At 37.6% G+C, this 22,734-nt stretch overlaps 1 pseudogene; it reads left to right on the top strand.

Annotated features, from left to right (window-relative positions):
* Nucleotides 1-21,408: 21,408 nt before the first annotated feature.
* On the top strand, nucleotides 21,409-22,475 carry LOC110295703 (igE-binding protein pseudogene; annotated as a pseudogene).
* The last annotated feature ends 259 nt before the right edge of the window (nucleotides 22,476-22,734 follow it).

Consider the following 22,734-nt stretch of genomic DNA (forward strand, 5'->3'; position numbering starts at 1 on the left):
GGAGGGTATGGGAGACTTTTGGGATAGCATTGGAAATGTAATTGAGGAAAATCGTGATAAAAAATATTAAAAATTAAAAAAATGAATCATTAAACACAATTATAAAGATTGTGTAGTCAGAAAATCTATATTACAGTATTTTAAACTTCCCCCTCTCCCTCTCCCTCTCCCTCTCCCTCTCCCTCTCCCTCTCCCTCTCCCTCTCCCTCTCCCTCTCCCTCTCCCTCTCCCTCTCCCTCTCCCTCTCCCTCTCCCTCTCCCTCTCCCTCTCCCTCTCCCTCTCCCTCTCCCTCTCCCTCTCCCTCTCCCTCTCCCTCTCCCTCTCCCTCTCCCTCTCCCTCTCCCTCTCCCTCTCCCTCTCCCTCTCCCTCTCCCTCTCCCTCTCCCTCTCCCTCTCCCTCTCCCTCTCCCTCTCCCCCACCCTCTCTCTCTCCCCCACCCTCTCTCTCTCCCTCAAAGCATCTAAATGGCAGGCACATTCTGCCTGATCAAATTTTCCTGGATCTGACTAAATAAATGTAATCTTCCCTTTGTAAAATTACTGGGATCAGGTAATATTTTGAGCAATCACACAGAAGGTAGACCAAGTTACTGACTTTAGGACAGTAGAAAAAATAAACAATATTAATGATTATCCCTTGAGATAAACTTTAAATCTGTGTAGTATGAATAGATATAGGAACATAAAGAATGTGCCTGAATTACACAAAATAACTTAAAAACATACAACCTATTTATAAATGTGTAGTAGGCAATTATATCAGTGAACACAGCTAAGTAAATGCCACCTATCCTCAGAGGTATGATTTTAAAGAGATGCTGATATTGTCTATTGCTTTTCTGTCTGATTCTCTATGGAGAAACAACAGGTTCTGTACCTTCCAGTAAGTTCCTATGGAATTTATTGTTCTAAGTTTGCCAAAATAACTTATAGAAGACATATTTCCAAGTATTTAATTGAACATAGTTCTTCATATGCCTTCATTACATAGAATATGGGATCATTATTAAGAACCCAATAAAAATATTTCTAAATCAAATTATTCTTAATGTAGCAAATGCTTTTTAAAATAAATATCCCTAATTGATATGCACAAAGCAGTTGAGACACTCTTTCTCTCTGTTTTGCAACTAGGCACCGGGTTCTCACCATAAGGGTAAGCAGTTGTTGAAGAGAAGAGATTGTTGCTGCATGTGCAGAACTGCAGCAGAGGACATTAGATCAGCTTTCTGATCTTAGCAGTAAAAGGTTGTCCCTTAGTCAAAGGTGTATAGAAATTTCCAACGAATTAAAACATTCACTCCAGGAAGAAGTATGAAAGAGGCTCATGCGTCTAGGAAATTAAACACAAGAGTCTTGGGGGCCTTTTCCCATGAATACGGTAAAAGAATTAGAAACCAATGACTGGGAGAATTTCTCACCAGCTTTGCTGCAAATTATTTAGTGAGCTTCAGAATAGTTGCTTTTATTGAATGAACCCCTGTGTACAATGGGCTTTTTCAGGGACTCATCTGTTTATGAATCATCCCTACTCCTTTAACTCCTCAGCTCATATTACCATAAGTTATTACAATAAACCCTCTGATTCATCAAGTGGAACTTTTTTTTTCTGGTGTAGATATTTTATTCTCATAACAAGTTAAGTACATTTTAGTATTCATAGAAATATATTATTCCCAGGCAACATTATATTTTATTTATAGCCAACTCTTATGTGTCTACAAAAATGTCATCATGATATAAGGTGTTAGTTGGACATGTACATGACTGGACCATGCAGATTAATTAATGGTCTGTAGGGTCAAAAATAAAAGAAGACAAAGCACTTAATATCAGAATAATAGAAAACAGGACAGAAATAGGGATGTCTCCATTTATTGTCACAGAAAGTATATATTCTCTGAGGAGTTTATAGTACTGACAGTATGAATTTTAGGATAATTTTATATTTGATATATAAAACAACAATTCACGTCTTTGAGAAATTACAAACATGAAACAAAGAACAATTTTTTGTTTGTTTGTTTTGTTTTGTTTTGTTTTGAGACAGTGTTTCTCTATATATCCCTGGTTATCCTGGAATTTACTTTGTAGCCCAGGCTGGCCTTGAACTCAGAAAACTGCCTGACTCTGTGTCCAAAGTGCTGGGATTAAAGACGTGTGCCACCATGCCCGGCTCAGAACTTTTCTTTATAAGTGCAAGACCCTACAGACCATTAACAGTGAAAATGACACTATCCCAACTTTTGTTTCTATAACAAAGAAAAGAAATATTACTCAGCATGTGTAACACTGGTAAGGTTTAGTTTTGAAAATCTTTCTTGCTTAGCTGCTTTAGAAATAAATGTGAATTTATTTTTCTTGTATTTAGATTATATTTATTTATTTATTTATTTATTTATTTATTTATTTATTTTTATAAGGCAATTTTTAAAATTTTTTTATTACATCTTTTCCTCAATTACATTTCCAATGCTATCCCAAAATTCCCCCATACCCTCCACCCCACTTCCCTTCCCACCCATTCTCATTTTTTTGGCCCTGACGTCCCCCTGTACTGGGGCATATAAAGTTTGCATGTCCAATGGGCCTCTCTTTCCAGTGATGGCCGACTAGGCCATCTTTTAATACATATGCAGCTAGAGTCAAGAGCTCCGGGGTACTGGTTAGTTAATAATGTTGTTCCACCCATAGGGTTGCGGATCCCTTCAGCTCCTTGGGTACTTTCTCCAGCTCCTCCATTGGGGGCCCTGTGATCCATTCACTAGCTGACTGTGAGCATCTACTTCTGTGTTTGCCAGGCCCCGGCATAGTCTCACAAGAGACAGCTATATCTGGGTACTTTCAGCAAAATCTTGCTAGTGTATTCAATGGTGTCAGCGTTTGGAAGCTGATTATGGGGTGGATCCCTGCATATGGCAGTCTCTAGATGGTCCATCCTTTCGTCACAGCTCCAAACTTTGTCTCTGTAACTCCTTCCGGGTGTTCTGTTCCCAATTCTAAGGAAGGGCATAGTGTTCACACTTCAGTCTTCATTCTTCTTGAGTTTAATGTGTTTAGGAAACTGTATCTTATATCTTGGGTATCCTAAGTTTTGGGCTAATATCCACTTATCAGTGAGTACATATTGTGTGAGTTCCTTTGTGATTGTGTTACCTCACTCAGGATGATGCCCTCCAGGTCCATCCATTTTCCTAGGAATTTCATTAATTCATTCTTTTTAATAGCTGAGTAGTACTCCATTGTGTAAATGTACCACATTTTCTGTATCCATTCCTCTGTTGAGGGGCATCTGGGTTCTTTCCAGCTTCTGGCTATTATAAATAAGGTTGCTATGAACATAGTGGAGCATGTGTCCTTCTTACCGGTTGGAACATCTTCTGGATAGATGCCCAGGAGTGGTATTGCTGGATCCTCCGGTAGTACTATGTCCAATATTCTAAGGAACCGCCTGGCTGATTTCCAGAGTGGTTGTACAAGCTTGCAATCCCACCAACAATGGAGGAGTGTTCCTCTTTCTCCACATCCTCGCCAGCATCTGCTGTCACCTGAATTTTTGATCTTAGCCATTCTGACTGGTGTGAGGTGGAATCTCAGGGTTGTTTTGATTTGCATTTCCCTGATGATTAAGGATGCTGAACATTTTTTCAGGTGCTTCTCTGCCATTCGGTATTCCTCAGGTGAGAATTCTTTGTTCAGTTCTGAGCCCCATTTTTAATGGGGTTATTTGATTTTCTTCATTTACATTTCAAATACTATCCCCAAAGTCCCTATACCATCCTCTGCCCTGCTTAAGGACACATGCTCCACTATGTTCATAGAAGCTTTATTTATAATAGCCAGAAGCTGAAAAAACCCAGATGTCCTTCAACAGAGGAATGGATACAGAAAATGTGGTACATTTACTCAATGGAGTACTACTACTCAGCAATTAAAAAAAATGAATCCATGAAATTCTTAGGCAAATGGATGCATCTGGAGGATATCATCCTGAGTAAGGTAACCCAATCACAAAAGAACACACATGATATGCACTCACTGATAAGCAGATATTATCCCAGAAACTTAGAATACCCAAGATACAATTTGCAAAACACATGAAAATCAAGAAGAAGGACGATCAAAGTGTGGAAACTTTGCTCCTTCTTAGAATGGGGAACAAAATACCCATGGAAGGAGTTTCAGAGACAAAATTTAGAGCTGAGATAGGAGGAAGGACTATCTAGAGACTACCCCACCCGGAGATCCATCCATAATCAGTTACCAAACGCAGACACTATTGCATATGCCAGCAAGATTTTGCTGACAGGACCCTGACATAGCTCTCTCTTGTGAGGCTATGCCAATGTCTGGCAAATACAGAAGTGGATGCTCACAGTCATCTATTGGATGCAACACAGGGCCCCTAATGGAGGAGCTAGAGAAAGTACCCAAGGAGCTAAAGGGGTCTGCAACCCTATTGGAGTAACAACAATATGAACTAACTACTACCCCCAGAGCTGTGTCTTTAGTTGCATATGTAGCAGAGATTGGCTTAGTCGGCCATCAATGGGAGGAGAAGTTCTTGGTCTTGCAAAGATCATATGCCAGGGGAATGCCAGGGCCAAGTAGAATTTTTATGTAATCATTACTTTAGTCTGCTGTGTGTTGCCTTTCTCTGTTGAATAAATCCTCATTATCCAGGAAAACTTTCACATAATAGTCAGAGCTACAATTTACCTGTAAAAGTGTTCCAACATAATGTGTTCTCTAGAAACTGTTCTTTTATTTCACTCCTGTTTGTTACTTGCTTTCAATGATTCAACAGTTTAATAGAGCACAATATGTAAATTTGATCTAGTACTCAGTCTTCCAATGATTCCTTTATTAACCTACAAAATAATTGGATTCATTTTTACATGCATATAATGTGTTTTATCTTATTTTCTATTGTGCTACTCCTACCTCACTGAATTACACTTCTTCCCAACATGTTCTAGTTTGAGTTACATATGTCCTTCTCCTTTTCTAGTGACCCACAAATTTCTTTGGAGCTGCTTATAAGAGCATGGATCAAAGGAGCATGGGTACACTACCAGTGACAATACAACTGAAGAGGATATTGCTTTCCTGCAGCAACCATTAACTTCTGATAAATTCTGGTTACAAAAGGCTTGGGGGCTGAATACTTTTGTGTAAGTATATTGATGAGCTTAATATTACATAAGTACTGTGGACAGACTTCCAGATTGTGGCAGTCATATCATGGCCAGAAGGCATCTTTACTATATTTCCAAACAGTGGGTTTGCATGCCTTATGTTGGAACATATACAATAGCCATAATCATGCATGCTTTAGCAGCTCTTCCCTGGACAGAAAATTAGTAAGCAGTCTTGTCAGTGACTTTGCAGCTCTTAGTTTGTTGTACTCCATGTTCCTTGTCACATACTCATTCATGGTATGCTGGACTAAATCATGTGATATATTTTACTTCATGCCTAAAAAGTTAAAATCTGATTTACCCCTGTGTTCCTAGGACTCTTCCACAAGTCCTCTGGTAGACTGCTTGATAGATCTCCCTAAATGTTCATTGCATTTGTCTCCCTACTGCAGCACTCCCCTCCACACCCTCCCCATTCCTTTGGTAGAAACTTTCCTTTCTATTCCCCTTTGTCTTTCCCTCTCTGATTCTCTTAGTGAAGCTATGATCCAGGCTCAAAAATCAAACTTCTTCTTACCTCTAAGATCCCATCATGTCTAGATCTCTATATTGTATTTTTTCTGTCTTAAGTTAATCCATCCTACCTTGACCTCAAGGTCTTTCTCTTTAATATACCTAATGGAATGAAGTTATATGTTGGCTTATTCTCTCTGCAGACAACTCCTATTAATTTTTAAAGGAAAATATCCTACAAAGTATTGCAATGATAATATCACCTGCATGTTTTGTTTTGTTCTGCTTTGTTTTATTTATGCCAGAAGCATTGAATGACAAGGCCATTGTTGAAAGAGACAGTTTACATAATTATTCTTCCTAGTCTGTGATATTTGCTTGCTTGTCAATAGTGATAAAATGAGAATAATGGCAGCTATATTTTAAAGAGTTTTGAACAGCTAATAACAGGGAGCTTTAAATGTTCTCTGGTACATCATAGGCACCAACAGATTTTAAATATAAAGCACATGCTAGAGTATGACACTTATTACATATTTCTAATGTCCAGAATTTACAACACACTTAACATTACCTCATTTAATTCAGTTTTTATAATGACATTATAAAGTGCTTCTACATATATTGACATAAAAGCAATCTTGAGGTTATGCGGTTCAATTACAAAGAATTATTTAGAAAATAGATTTAGAATCTACTTAGAATTGATGCACATTTAGTTGGTGCTTTATGTTAAACACTGAAATGAAATGATTTTAGAAAACTCTGGCTTTATTAGAGATTAAGTTTCATTAGAGAAAATGAAACTTGCATCCATTGCTGGAACAACATTCCCCTATGTTGAACAATAGTAAGCATGTACTTTTTCCTGGAACTCACTCTTATAGACCAGGCTGGCCTTGAACACAGAAATCTACCTGTCTCTGTCTCCCAAGTGCTGGGATTAAAGGTGAGCATTACCACTGCCTGGCATATTTTTTTCATTTAATGACTCAGTCAATAGAATCACATACAAATGAGCCAAGTTCAGAGCATGTCCAAAAATTATCAACTAATGAACTGGGTGCTCTACAAGTAACTCCTTTTATAGAAGGAATATTATCTATAGATTCTTTGTGTATTTTTCTGTAATAACATCAATAAAAATAATACTTCAGTAATGATGATGATGATAAAGATGTTAATTTAGGAATATTGAGACTTCTCTGGCATTTTAGTGAACCCAAATTGATCTATTTAAATAGATTAAAAATATATTTGTTTTTTCTAAGATAAAAAATATAAACTTGAAGCTAACCTCTCAAGGATTCATTTAGTGAATGTTGAATACTAAATAGAAAAGGTAAATATTGAAAGGAAAAGTCTGTGAATTCATACAGTTAATTCAAAGAAAGCAGAGCAATCATCCTTACCAAACCTATTATACAGAAAGTGATATGCAATATGCTGGCAATATAATAGTAAATTGACAAAGGTTATAGTATATTGATCTGCTGAGTACAGATGTTCTTCCAAATACTTTCTTATATATTTTGAAGTCATATACACAAGACAGAGCATTCTTCTGTTTTGCAGAGGCAGAAAGAATAAAAAAGTGAAAGAAAGGAAGCAAATGTATAATATTTAATAAGTAAGGCAACACAACAAATAATGACAAAATTCCCACTAATCTTATCACATGTCATAATTGATTTTTAAGTATTTATTCATCATTGGAGCAATTAATAAATAAGTAAGTGCTACATATCTACGTTGTACCCAGCACCGTTCTAAGAAATGTCAATGCAACCAGGTTGAAAAATCAGTACCATGATAGAGAATGTGTTCTTGCTGAGTGGTATTAAATGTATGAGATCAATTTGACATATGATAGTAAAATGCATAAACACTGTTTATTGTGTATAGATGTGAATGACAATTAGAAGAGGTTGAAAGGATCTTGATCATCCCACAGAAGTGTGTAAAAGAATAAAATTTTGCTCCCAATATGAGTTGTTATCATATCACCCATGTGTTTCTTGGGTACAGGATGACTAAGAGCAAAAATATGAGACATACTTTGCAAGTAGTGGCCAATTTCACCCCTTGTTTGAATATTCTCTGAAGAAAAATTTTAGATACTTATATCTTAGTTAGAGTTTTATTGCTATGGAAAGGCATCATGACCAATACAAGTCATATAAGGTTAAACATTCATTTGGGGCTGATTTACAGTTGCAGATATTCAGTCCATTATAGTAGTGGCAGGAGGAAAGGCACTGTACAGGTAGACAAGGGGCTGGAGGAGATAGCTGAAGCTTCTGCATTTTAATCAGAAGATATCCAGGAGACTGTCCTCCATAAACAGCTAAAAGTAGGGTCAATTCTGCTCTGGGAAGAACTTTGGCACAATAACTCAAAGCCCAGCCCCACAGTGATGCACTTCCTCAACACAAGGTCACACCTACTTCAACATGACTATGTTTCCTAATAGCAATTCCTATGAGCCAACAATATTCAAACCACCACACAATACCATGTTAAAACAAGTAATGTATATTACAGTCAGCAGAATGTTTATGTCCCACTGCACTTGACATGCCACCATACTGTGACAGTGATAGAATGCTTGGTCTTTGAGCTTCATGAATACCAAGCAGATGAATAAGACTAATGTCCTAACAAAAGATTCCTAGAGAAAACTTTGAACACATCATGAGAAGGCAGTGAGAAACAAATTCTCATCAATCACTGAATCTTCATTTATCTTGGGCTTTTTCACCTTCAGAACACTGAGAAATAAACTTCTTTTTTTTTTTTTTTTAATAAGTCCTGCACCCTGTGGTAATTTGGAATATTTGTGTGGAACTAAGACAATTCATCATAAAGGGCTGCTGAGGATGCCTATTCTAATATCATTTACTCTGTTTCACAGGCTATTCTCTACATTTGCTACCTTCTTCCAGTCATGTTTTTATCAATATGTCAGAGGTTCATATTTTCTATTGCTTTTCCCTTTTATTTTTATCTAGATTGATCCTGGTGGTTTCAAATTCCCCATGGCTGATTCAGCAAGGTTTGTGTCATTATGGTTCATGTGTATCTTCTCAGTTAGGCCCTATGAGGAGCTCATTTGAACAAGTCACCTGCAAGATAATGCAGGTACTGCAGAGTGTCTTTCTATCTTCTTCTTAGGATATAAGGGCCAAATTTCAGGACTGTAAATAAGACCAATTGCCCTGTGTCTAGAAGGAAGTAGCATGAGATTTGAAAAAGAGAAGTAACCAGAATCTACTTCATAAGACATTTCTAGAATTGAGGTAAAGCTGGATAGGAATTGGCATCAAGAGGGCCAGAACAAGATGTTATGAGGCTTAGACCATTGTCATCATTACAGGGAAGATGGTGGCAGACATGAAAGGACAGGTACGGGTGAAGTAGTTGAGAGCTACATCTTGATCTGCAGGCAAAGAAAGACAGGCAGACTGGTTTGGCATAGACATTTGAAACCAGAAAGGACATGCCCAGTGACATACTTCCTTCAACAAGACTACATCTTCTCATCTTTTGAATCCTATCAAGTAAATATATAAAATATATGAGCCTATGGGGGCTATCTTATTTAAATTACCATAAGCATAAAACTATAAAAGAAAAAAACACCACTAGGATTTAGAGAGGACACAAAAAGTAGAGTTATGATTGAACTTCCAGCCCTAAGTCACCTTCAAGAGGAGTTGCTTCTCCTATATGCTTTTCTTTAAGTTTTCTGTAGTCTCCAAATATTTAATTGGCATATATAGATTTCATAGCAGGCAGGGTTTTCTTTTGTTGTATGATATTTGAAATAAGAGTCACATTGACACTAAGAGTTGTTGAAATGTACATGTTCACGGATTCTCTGCTAAGTAAAGTTAATAAATCAAAAGGAAAGATGTGCCCTGTAAGGAAGATTACACTGCTGTTGAAGATTTAGTGCATGAAAGAATAAAGCCATGCTTCTGTCCATTTAGAAGTTCAACTATCTTGTATGAATCTCCCAAACAAATTGGTTCTAAAAAATAACAGTAGACTGTTTTAACCTTTATTTGTTTTGTTTTGTTTTTGTTTTTCAAGACAGGGTTTGACTGTTTTAAACTTAATAAGTATGGTTATAATTATAATGATGCAGTTGCTGTGGTTGATTTCTCCTGCAACAGTAATGTAGTGTACAATTGTGTTATGGCAGTTTATCTGATGATACATGCTTCTAAAACTCTACTAATGAAAAAAAATAACAAAAGAAGTTATATTTTGAGCAGGATAATATATTAACAGTCTTTGTATTTTGGTAATTTGTTCACTTTCTGTCTTTGTATGATCTAAGAGACATTGATATTTACTATACACAGTATTTGTGGACTGAGCCCTCAGTTCATATTTTGGGACTTAGTCTCCAGTGTGAAGACATGAAAAGTGTGAACTGACATAACTATCATAAATGAAATAATTGTTCATAAAAGTGAAACTACACAGAACCCTCACCATATTCTTATGAGGTCACATTATTCATAGAATGTACTATCTTACTGTCACCTCATATAATAAAACCAAGGGAAATGCCTTAGGCCTGAAGCATCTTTCAACAACGTAGGCTTGAATGTTTTAACACCAAAGCTGAGAATAATAAATCTTCTTTTTAGGTCAGTCAGTCTCTCAAGTTTTGGACACACCACCTGGGAACATAAAGGTACTCGTCTGATAACCACTAAGACACTAGGGTGCTCTGAAAACACAGTGTAATGACAGAATATAATTAATATGCTGTAACGAGTAGGATAATGTAAAAAATACTTTGAAACATCTATGAGGCCGCTTAAACCCCAGAAAGAGAAAGAAAACCTCTACAGGTATTTAACAGTTCACACACAGTTTATTTACAGGGGCTGAATGGATGGTAACATGTCAAAATATGTAAAAATAACTTGTTCCAACTTATTCGTGCTGCAATCAAGATATAGACCTAGTATTTGGTAAGTTAGGAATAATATATTATTGTACTTGGTAATACTATAATATTATTGTACTTGGTGAGTTGAAAGGATTGAAGACTGGATTCAGATTGTGACAATAAGAGATATCTGAAAGGCTTTAGGGGATATTAAAGTTGCTGGAATACTCACTCTAGATGATGTACAGTGTCAATGAGCATGGAATTAATAAGGACACAATGTCAGTCAGATACATTCTGACACAGTAATTTCTTGAATATGCCATTTTTCAGAATAAACCCACGCCTAGGGTGATAAAGGACTGCTCATTGTCAAAAAGGAGCATATATCATGCTATGTTATATATTATAATGGTCCCAGGGATAATCAATTTCTATGCAACAAGAAACACTGAAGATTCAGATATGGTGCAGTTTTTTAAATAGAATTATTCCCAAAGCCTCAAGTATTTTAGTGCTTGGCCAATTGGAAGTAGTACAATAAGGATATGTGACCTTGTTGGAATAGGTGTGGCCTTGTTTGAGGAAGGCTGTCATTGTGGGGATGGGCTTTGAGGTATCAAGATATGCACAGTGTGACATATTGTCTGCTTCTGCTGCATATAGAACAAGATGTATAATTTTCAGCTCCTTCTCCAACACTAAATGTGGCTGTATACTGCCATGAGAGAAATAGACAAAACCTATATAACATTAAGCCAGCTCCAGGTAAATGTTTTCCTTTATAAGAATTACCATGGCCCTGGAGTATATTCATAGCAATAGAAGCCCTAACTAAGAAAGAAGTTGGTATTAGGAGTGGGACACCTGTGCAGGGGAGCTTCCATCAAGGAGTGGAACCAGCTCATGAGAAAGAAGTGTGTTGAAGTTAACAAAAATGAAAACTTAGAGATCTGAAGAATACTTTGATGTCAGACATGGAGATTCATAGTTGAGCTTAGAAGCTTTGGCTATGAGGTTCTGATCTTTGAATCAAGGATAGAAGGAAGAGGTTATAGAATCTCTATCCATGACTAAGAAAAGCCCCTGAGGATAGGCATATGTCAGAGGTATTCTTGTATAGAGGCACAGAGAGTGTGTTATGTGAAGACAAAGAGATTCCAAGATGTTCAAGAAGAGAGACTCATTTTATAACTGCCAATGCAAGCTGATAATGGAATGTATACCCCGTGTCATCACATGTTGGAAATAAGGCATCTTTTTCATTTTGATTTTATAGGGGATTGCAGATTGCACTGATCTCTGAAGAAATTTTGTACTTTGAACATTTACAAGAGCTTAGACTGTTGTAGACTAAGGTGACTTTTGAAGTTGGAATGAATGTGTTTTAAGATTATGTACTTGCTACAAGCCTATGGGAGCAAGAGATCAGAAGTGATGGTTTGAATAGGAATGCCATCCCCGCAACTCATGTGTTTGAATGCTGGGATCATAGGGAATCCACTATTCAGAATGATGACCTTGTTGGAATTCATGTGGCCTTGATGGAGGTAATATGTAACTGTGTGGGACAGGCTTGAGGTCTCATATGCTCAAACTATGCTTGGCGTGGTATACAATGTGCTTTTGATGCTTGAAGATGGAGATGTAGAACTCTCAGCTCTTTTACCAATACCATGGTACTGTATTCATGGCACCGTAACAAATAATGAAATAAAGCTCTCAAATTGTAAACCAGTACCAATGAAATGTTTTCCTCTATAAGAGTAGCCAGGGTCATTTTGTCTCTTCCTCAAATAGAAAATCTACGATATAGAGCATCCAGTTATTAAGAAATTGTGGTACTTCTCTAAGTGGATTATCTGAGCTTTCTTATGAAAAAAATATACAAGTTAGTTTGCTGTCAGGATTTCATGATGATGCAATCACTTTTTATTACCTAGAAACCAAATACTGATGGGATAGAGTCTCTTTCTCTTTGCCTGAAGCACATTCTCCCTCTCTCTTTGTGTGTGTGTGTGTGTGTGTGTGTATGTGTTTATGTGTTTATGTTTACATGTATGCATGCATGTTTCCATGTGGGTAAAATGTGAATGGATGTGTTTGCCATGTATGTGAAGGGTATATGGTACGTTTAGGATATTATTCTTTTGGAATGCTTGGGATTCACTGATGAAGTTAGGCTATTTCCCTTAAAACTTCAGAGATCAGCCTGTCTCTGGTCTCCTATGCTGTGATTACCAGAGGACAACCATTCTTGACCTCTTTCTGAATTCTGGGAGTAGTACACATGATTTTGTAGTTATAAAGAGAGTCTTGAGTCTTACCAAAGGAATGCTGTCTCTGAAAACAATCAGATAAATTGGTAGAAACATTTAAGAAAAGATAGATCCCTGTTGCTCCTAAATGTCATTAAATTGATCTCTGAAACATTAATTCAACTACGGGTCATTTAATATGACCTTCCATCATTTTGTTTTTCATGAGCTTTTCCAACATAGATTAAAAAACCAGCAAACAAACAAACAAAAAACAAAAAAACCCAAAAAACTATTAGCCAGCATGTTTGACCATATACATCCAAATATCATAGCCAAAATTTGGAAAGCTTTTGCTTAAATCTCATAAAAGGAAACAGATGCTTGAGCCTCACTTGTGGCTTTGTGACTGCTAAGGTAATAATCCTTGGAGTTGTCACTTAATTTGAGATTTTCCTTTATCTGCTGCTAAGGGAAGTAAAATCTGTTGGTTGGTTGGTTTCTGTTACCATTTTGACATAAATGTTAATGGGAAAGGTTCTTCCCTGATTGAACTTGGGTCTTCCAAATCTCAGGATTGTGTCTAGAAGGAAAGTATTATCAGAGTAATATTTTTGTTGACATCCATTGCTCTCCATAAAGAATGTGGTTTGCCTATTTTATTGTCCCTGTTTCACAGACTTATGACTGATGCCAGATGAAGGTAGAGGATTTTGGTCCCTAAGAGATGGATTTGGCAGAGGATGATGGCTATAAGTTGAATTCCATACACCTGTAACTTGATGAATGTTTCAAGATTTAGAACAATCTATATATTAAGTGGTTAGCACCTGATCAATATTCAGTTTTAAAATCTTTCCAAATAACTTATTTTATGTTTATAATAAAATGATGTTTGTAGTTCGTGGTGTAGGACAGACCTGTTGGAAGAAAAGACTTCCCTTACTCAGGTAGAGACCATACAGTTCAGAAGAATAGGAGAGCTGACCAGTGCTAGCTGAATTGTCTTACTCCCTAGATTCAGTTTTTAAAGACCCATTCCAATTACCCTTCCACCTCACTACCTACATGGATGCCATGTCCCTGCTGCTTGCCACATGAGTAAGAATAAAGAGACCTGACACAATAAAGGAGGAAGCTAGCTGTGAAAAGAACAGCACCTAGTATGTATAGAGACCCCTTATACCATGTATAGAAGTCACACCATTACCCAAAACTAGGCCACAAACATCAGGAAATGGAAACTAAGAAACAAAATACTTGTCCAACAAAGACAAACTCAGGAAACAACACCTAAAAATATATTCATCCCAAATTCAAATAGATAAACAACAGTGTAAGGACAAAATTAAATGAATTCAAGACAATATGCCAGTACTAGAACCAAGCTATCATAAGACTATAAGATTCGAATACTGCAGGGTAGCATAAGAAAATGATTTTAAAACAAGATTTATGAACATGATAGAGGCCCTTAAAGAGGCGCTGAATATGTTTCTTAACAAAGTTGAGGAAGAAACATTAAATCCTTTTAACAGTGCCAAAGAACCCAAAGAAGAACAAACAAATAAATGAAGGAAACTATTCAAGACATGAAAACAAAAATAGAAGCAATAAACTAAACACAAAGTAAGGGAATTCTAGAAATAGAAAATCTAGAGAAGCTTACACAAAAAATGCATGCAACCATCATCAACAGAATAGAAGAGATGGAAGATAGAATCTCAGATATGGAAGATTTCTTAGAAGAAATATAGTCGTGGGTCAAAGAAAATGTTACATATAAAAGTTTCCTAATATAAAACATCTAGAAAATCTGGGACGATATGAAAGGACAAAACAATAAATAAAATAGAAGATTATTCTGAAGGTAAAAGCCAGAAAATATTTTCAGCAAAATCATAGAAGAAAAATTTAATAACCTTAAATAAGAGATACCTGTATAAGAAGATTACAGAACATCATATTAATTGAACCAGAATAGAAAGTCTATTTTCCAAATAATAATAAAAACACTAAACATACAGAACAAAGAAAGAATAGTAAAACTTACTATTTAGAAAGGAAGAAGTCAACATCTTTCTATTTGCAGATGAACTGATGACCACAAAAAGTCTACTAGGGATATCTTCCAGGTAATAAACATCTTCAGTGAAGTGGCTGGATGCAAAGTTACTTCAAAAATAATTAACCCTCCTCTATCATAATAAATTGGCTGAGAAGAAATCAAGGGAACAACATTTTTCACAATAGTCACAAATAATTTAAAATGCCTTGAGATATATCTAACTAAGCAAGTAAAAGACCAGTATAACAAAACCTTCAAGTTCTTGAAGAAGGAAATTGAAGAAAATATCAGAGAAATGGAAAGATCTCCCATATTCCTGGACCTGTATAATTAACATAGCAAAAATGTCAATCCTACCCACTACAAACTCAATGTAATTCCCATCATAAATCCAACATATTTTTTATTGCTTTGCTGTATTAACTTAATTTTTAAAATATTTTTATTACATATTTTCCTCAATTACATTTCCAATGCTATCCCAAAAGTCCCCCATACCCTCCCTCCCACTCCCCTACCGACCCAATCCCACTTTTTGGCCCTGGCGTTCCCTTGTACTGGGGCATATAAAGTTTGCGTGTCCAATGGGCCTCTCTTTCCAGTGATGGCCTACTAGGCCATCTTTTCATACATATGCAGCTAGAGTCAAGAGCTCCGGGGTGTGGAGAGCCGTGCCACAAGCAATCGCCATTATAAGATGACACTGGTCTCTGCTGTGCCTAACTAGTAAACAAGCCTTGTACGCAGGTGCGAGACTGAACTCACACCTAGTCACTGTCTATCTAGGGGCGTAGTAATGGGGTGATGGGCGAGCAACGAATCAGGAGCTGATACGCCACATCAGGTGCTAAAACTCCATGGCTGAGGGCTATATAAGCAACACCATTTTCCGGGATCGGGGTCTTCCCTCCTAAAGAAGCAATAAAGCTTTTTGCTGCAGAAGATTCCGGTTGTCCGAGTGTGTTCTTGCCAGCGAAAACGATAGCTAGAGACACCGGGGTACTGGTTAGTTCATAATGTTTTTGCACCTACAGGGTTGCAGATCTCTTTAGCTCCTTGAATACTTTCTCTAGCTCCTCCATTGGGGGCCCTGTGATCCATCCAATAGCTGACTGTGAGCATCCACTTCTGTGTTTGCTAGGCCCCGGCCTAGTCTCACAAGAGACAGTTATATCAGGGTCCTTTCAGCAAATGCTTGCTAGTGTATGCAGTGGTGTCATCGTTTGGAGGCTAATTATGGGATGGATCCCTGGATATGGCAGTGTCTAGATGGTCCATCCTTTTGTCTCAGCTCCAAACTTTGTCTCTGTAACTCCTTCCAAGGGTTTTACACACCATGAAAGAACAACACTCAACGTCATATGGAAAAACAAAACAACAAGGGTATCTAAAACAATCCTACCCAATAAAAGTACATCAGGGGGTATCACTATCCCTTGCTCAGTCTGTAGTACAGAGCTTTTGCAATAAAAATCTTTTAGCATTGGCATAAAAACAGATAAATGGAATCAAATGGAAGACATAGACCTTAATCTACATAACTATGGACAACTGATATTTTATGAAGAGGTCAAAAATATACATTGGAGGGAAAGAATCATCTTCAACAAATCTGATAATCTAATTGGATATAGACATGTAAAAGGATGCAAATAAATCCATATCTATCACCCTTCATAAAACTCAAGTCCAAGTGGCTAAAAGAAATTGATATAAAACATCATACACTATACCCGAAGAAAGAGAAAGTGTGGAGAAACCTTGACTATATTGATAAAGGAGAAAACTTTTTGAACAGAATAGCAATAGTTCAGGCACTAAAATTAGCAAATTGAAAATGGGACGTCAAGGAACTTAAAAGTTACTGTAAGGTAAAGAACTCTGTCAGTACAATAAAATGGCAGCCCACAGAATGGTAAAAGGTTTTTACCAACTTCAAATCTGACAGAGGGCTAAAAACCAGAATATATTACAAACTCATGAGAACAGATAAACTAAATAATCGAATTAAAAATTGGGTACATCTTTGGAGAGCCCTCTGTGCCAAACCAAGCTGCTCTGAGCACCCTGCTAGCTCAGGAAGACATCCATTCTGCCACCATCTATTAAGATCTTTCTAAAATTATATAAAAATGAAGGCACACCATACTCAAATTTATGGTACAAAATGAAAGTATTGCTATGAGGAAAATTCATAGCACTAAGTAATGCTTCATAAAGACATAAATGCCTTCATAAAGACATTACAAAGATCCCATACCAGGAATTTAAATGTATACCTGAAAGCTCTAGGGATAAAAGGATTAAGCACATGAAAGAGGAGTAGAAGGAAGGAAATAATCAAAATCAAAACTAAAATCAATCAGAAACTAAGAAAACAATACAAAGAATAAACAAACCTAAGAACTGTATCTTTGAGAAAATCAACAAGATACACAAACCATTAGCAAAACTATCTAAGAGATAGAGAGACATTATCCAAAGAAACAAAATCAAAAACGAGCAGGAAAACACGAGTACTCACACTGAGGAAATTGAAAGAATCATGTACTCCAAAACATTGACAAATCTTAATGAAATGGATGATTTTTCAGACAAATATTACTTACCAAATATAAATCAAGGTCAGGTAAAATACTTAAATATACCTATAACCCCTAAAGAAATAAAAGTAGTCATTGGAACATTCTCAACCAACAAAAGCCCAGGGCCAAATAGTTTTTGAATGGAGAATTCTAACATACTTTCAAAGAAGAGATAATTCCAATACTACTCAAATTATTCCATAACATAGAAACAGAAGGTTCACTGCCAAAATTATTCTGAGTCCACAGTCACTCTTTTTCTTCTTTTTCTTCTTCTTCTTCTTCTTCTTCTTCTTCTTCTTCTTCTTCTTCTTCTTCTTCTTCTTCTTCTTCTTCTTCTTCTTCTTCTTCTTCTTCTCCTTCTCCTTCTCCTTCTCCTTCTCCTTCTCCTTCTCCTTCTCCTTCTCCTTCTCCTTCTCCTTCTCCTTCTCCTTCTCCTTCTCCTTCTCCTTCTCCTTCTCCTTCTCCTTCTCCTTCTCCTTCTCCTTCTCCTTCTCCTTCTCCTTCTCCTTCTCCTTCTCCTTCTCCTTCTCCTTCTCCTTCTCCTTCTCCTTCTCCTTCTCCTCCTCCTCCTCCTCCTCCTCCTCCTCCTCCTCCTCCTCCTCCTCCTCCTCCTCCTCCTCCTCCTCCTCCTCCTCCTCCTCCTCCTCCTTCTTCTTCTTCTTCTTCTTCTTCTTCTTCTTCTTCTTCTTCTTCTTCTTTTTTTTTTTCTGAGACAGAGTTATTCTGTGTAGCCCTGGCTGTCCTGAAACTCACTCTGTAGACCAGGCTGGTCTTGAACTCAGAAATCTGCCTGCCTCTGCCTCCCAAGTGCTGGGCTTAAAGACGTGTTCCACCACTGCCTGACCACAATTACTCTTATACCTAAACCACACAAAGACTCAACAAGGAAAGAAAACTTCAAATTGATTTCTCTTATGAACATTTATGTAAAATACGCAATAAAATGCTAGCAAACCAATCTAGGAACATATTCAAGACATTTATCAAGATGAAGGACACTTCATCTCAGTGATACAAGGATGGTTCAGTATACAGAAACCAGTCGATATAATCCACCATCTCCACAAATGGAAAGAAAATGAATCACATGACTCATTCCATAGATGCTAAAATATGCTTTGATAAAACCCAATATCTCTTTATTTTAGAGTTATAAGTGAATTCATGGATGCAAGTTGAAGTTTTTGTGTGACACTCCATACTATCACAAAGATACTATCTCAACTATGTTCATGGCATATTTATTCATATTAGCCAGAAACTAGGAACAGCTTAGATGTTCCTCAATGAAGTATTATTCATGTGTTAAAAACAATGACACCATGAAATTTACAGACAAATGGATAAAATTAAATATATATATATGTATATATATGTATATATATGTATATATATATATATATATATATATATATATATATACTGACTTTTGTAAGGTAGACTCAGCAAGATTTAAAAGGCTTCAAGTGGAGGGACTTGGCACTTCTGCATACACTAAACTTGCAAATTTTCCTGATTTCAGAATGTTATTAGACTGGAGCCTAGCAGAATAGTCATAAAAGAGACCAGAGAATCTTCATCCAGCAACTGATAGAAGTAAATGCAGTCTCATAGCTGACCACTAGGTAGATTTCAGGGAGTCCTGAGCAGGAGGGGGGTGGCGAAGAGGAGGAGCAGTGGATAAGGATCTGAAGAACAAGAGGGGGAGCTGTTAGGAATAATACAGAAGGACAAGTCCCACAGAACCATCTAAACAGGACTCATGTGAACTTGCAGGTATCAGGGAGCTAGCATGGGTATGATCGAGGTTCTCTGCATAAATGTTATATCTCTGTACCTTTATGCTCTCTTGTGAATCCTAACAGTAGGAGTAGGGGCTGTCCCTGACTCTTTGAACTGGTTGTTTCTCCTATTGGTTTGCTTCATCCATCATTCATTTCATGGTATGAGCCTGGTCTTATTGTAACTTGCTATGCTGTGTTTGGTTGGTGTTCCTGGGAGTCCTGTTCTTTATCAAGAGAAAACAGGGGAGCATGTATCTCAGGGAAACTAGTGGTTGGGAGAGGGACTAGGGGAGGTGCTGAAGGAAAATTTTTGATCAAGATGTAATAACTTAACCAAGATTTAAAAAACAAAAAACAAAAAAGAAAGGGACTAGAGGGATGACTCAGTGATTAAGAGCACTGACAGATCTTCCAGAGGTCTTGAGTTCAGTTTGCTTCAACCATGGCCATCTGTAATGGGATCCAATGCCCTTTTCTTGCTTGTCTGAAGAACTATCATGTACTCATAAACATAAAATAAATTAATAAATCTAAAAATTATTTTTCAATAATTGACAAAAGGAGTTACAAAAATCATAATTGTACTTTTCCTTTGAATCTGACATATTTCTTCTACAAATATATTGTCAGAGTATGCTTTCTTTGTCATGTACTTTTTTCATTTTTTATCACATTCATATCTAGTCTTTTTTTTTCTTCCGAGAAAGGGTTTCTCTGTATAGCCCTAGCTGTCCTGGAACTCACTTTGTAGACCAGGCTGGCCTCGAACTCAGAAATCCACCTGCCTCTGCCTCCCAAGTGCTGGGATTAAAGGCTTGTGCCACCACGCCCGGCTATTCATATCTAGTCTTACTATTCTTGCAGATTATCTTGGTTTCTCTTAAATTTCATGTTATGTATCTGCCTCTTTTGTTTCTTCTACATTTATAGATTTGCATTACATATTTCCTACTTTGGTTATTTACTTTTAATAATGGTGATTTCACTTTTTCTTATAGTTTCATGTGATTTAATAATGATACTAAATATTTACTTATGTGTTTTAATTTAAATGTCATGTGTCTGCATGTGCATGGCATATTTCTGTAGAGGTCAGAGAACAACATTGAAGAATATGTTCTTTGCTTCTATCTTATTGTAGAATTCTTTCCCTTGTGTTCAGATATGCTTTGTATACCAGGCTAGCAGGTCCATGAAGTTTTATACAATTCAGCTGTCTACACCTTCCATCTTGCCAAGGCATGCTACAATTAAAGATGAGGATACTGAGAGACCAAATTTTTGGGGTTCAGATTCCACTTTGGCACCCTACCTATGGTTGAACTCAAGTAAACTAACAGAACTGTACCAAGTACCAGTTTCCAGGATGCCTTCCAACAAAACTACATCTAGCACCAGTCTCCTGGTTAATCTCTCAACAATTCTGCACCTTCAGATTACAAATCTGCCCCCAGAACCTTAATTCCTAACAGCCACCAACTGGGAGAAAAGCACACGTTAAGTTTACGGTTTGGCTACCAGCAGTAGCCAATTATGTTAAAGGCCACAGTAACCCCTCAATTAGATGCTTGCCAGACTAGAAACACTCAGCTCTCACTTGCCATTTTCTATAAAACCTTGTCTGCATAAGACTTTGGGGCTTCTCCACCAAAACTCTCCTGTGGATCGATTGGCAGTCATTTTAAGTACGTTAAAGCTAGGAAGGAGACTTTCTCAGTTATCATTAAACTGATCATATTTTGAAGGTCAGAATGGGACACTTTCAACACTGGATGCCTGTGGGAAGCAGTTTCCGCTGTGCCTGCATGGCCTAATTGGTAAACAAGCAATGTGCGCATGTGCGAGAGTGTTTTCCTGCTAAGTCACGGCCCATCCCTGGGCGTGGTGATGAGGCTCTGGGAGAGCAGCCAATCAGGTGTGGACACGCCACACTAAGGTGTATATAAGCAGCGCCTTTTTGGTGCTTGGGGTCTTCCTCTTCATGTTGAAACTGGTGTAATAGAGTTGCTGCAGAAGGATCCGGTTTCTCACGCGTGTGTTCTTGCTGGCGAGACAATAGCGTGCATGAGAATTGGCGCGGAGACCCTCTGTTCACAGGACGGATTCAGAACTGCAGTCAGGTTGGTTTTTTAAGGTTCTGAGAGGCATGTTTGGTTCTGGTCTTTCTCTAGAATTAAAAGGGGCAATAGAAGCCTTTGTAATTGTTCTTGCAGCACTTATCCTTTTCCTTATAGTGAAAGCAGGACAGGGAGAGCTGGAGGAGGTTCAAGACAGCATGTCAGAAACAGAGTGGGGTTAAAGATTGGGAGCTCAAAGAAAAAAGGGTATACCTAAGAAACAAGGCCCTTCCAAGGATTCTGGATCCGAAGAAGAGAGAGAAAAGGGAAAGGACGCCCTGGGAGAGAAAAAGGAGAAGGGAGAGAGAAAAAGGAGGAAAGATAAAAGGGAGAAGAGAAAAGAGAAGGGGAAGGAGTCCCCCAAGAGGAAGAACCTTTATTCGTTAAAAGAACTTGAGGATTTAGGACTTGATAGCTCAAGCTCAAGTGAAGAACTTAGTCCCTCAGAGGAAGAAGACTTAGAGGAAGAAGCAGCGTGCTATGGGGAAGAAAGATACCACACTGATGAGGGTAGAAATAGTGAGCCAAGGAGGAAGTTAAAAGAAAATGGTGGTTTAAGTCACGGCATGGTTTGGTGTCCGGGCCCTAGGGCCCCTCCACCTTATGCAGAAAATTTCTGCTCAGATTCTTTTATCCCTCGAGATGAGCGGCAAAAATTACAACAGATGTTTCCTATCTTTAAGGCAGCAGATGGAGGACGCGTTCACACGTCTGTGGAGCACATACAGATCAAAGAACTTGCTGAGTCGATCCGGTCCATAATTATGGAGTTAGTGCCAATTTTACTTTATCTCAAGTCGAAAGACTTGCTACATTGGCCATGACTCTGGGAGACCGGCAAATGGTGGCAAAGGCTGTGCTCACCAATATGGGGCAGTATTTAGAATGGAAAGCCTTATGGTATGATGCCTCTCAAACACAAGCAAGGGCTAATGCTGCAGCTGAAGGTGATCAGAGAAATTGGACTTTTGATCTGCTGACAGGTCAGGGACCATATGCAGCTAATCAGACAAATTATAATTGGGGAGCATACACTCAGGTTTCAGCTGCTGCCATTAAGGCGTGGAAAGCACTTTCAAGGAAAGGAGAGGCATGAGGACATCTGACAATTACTCATTTTGGAAGAGAACCTTATCTTTTGATTGTGCCGTATACCACTGCACAGGTTCAAATTTTAGCTGCCACATCTAGTGATTGGGCAGTTTTAGTTTCTACGTTTTCAGGACAAATTGATAACCATTATCCAAAACACCCTATTTTACGATTTGCCTTAAATCAAGCCATAGTATTTCCACAAGTAACAGCCACAAGTCCACTTAGGGATGAGACTGTAGTCTATACTGATGGGTCAAAAA

This window comes from Mus caroli, unplaced genomic scaffold (genome assembly GCF_978045245.1).
Source record: "Mus caroli unplaced genomic scaffold, Mus_caroli_1 scaffold_1, whole genome shotgun sequence".
In the NCBI taxonomy this organism is placed as follows: Eukaryota; Metazoa; Chordata; class Mammalia; order Rodentia; family Muridae; genus Mus; species Mus caroli.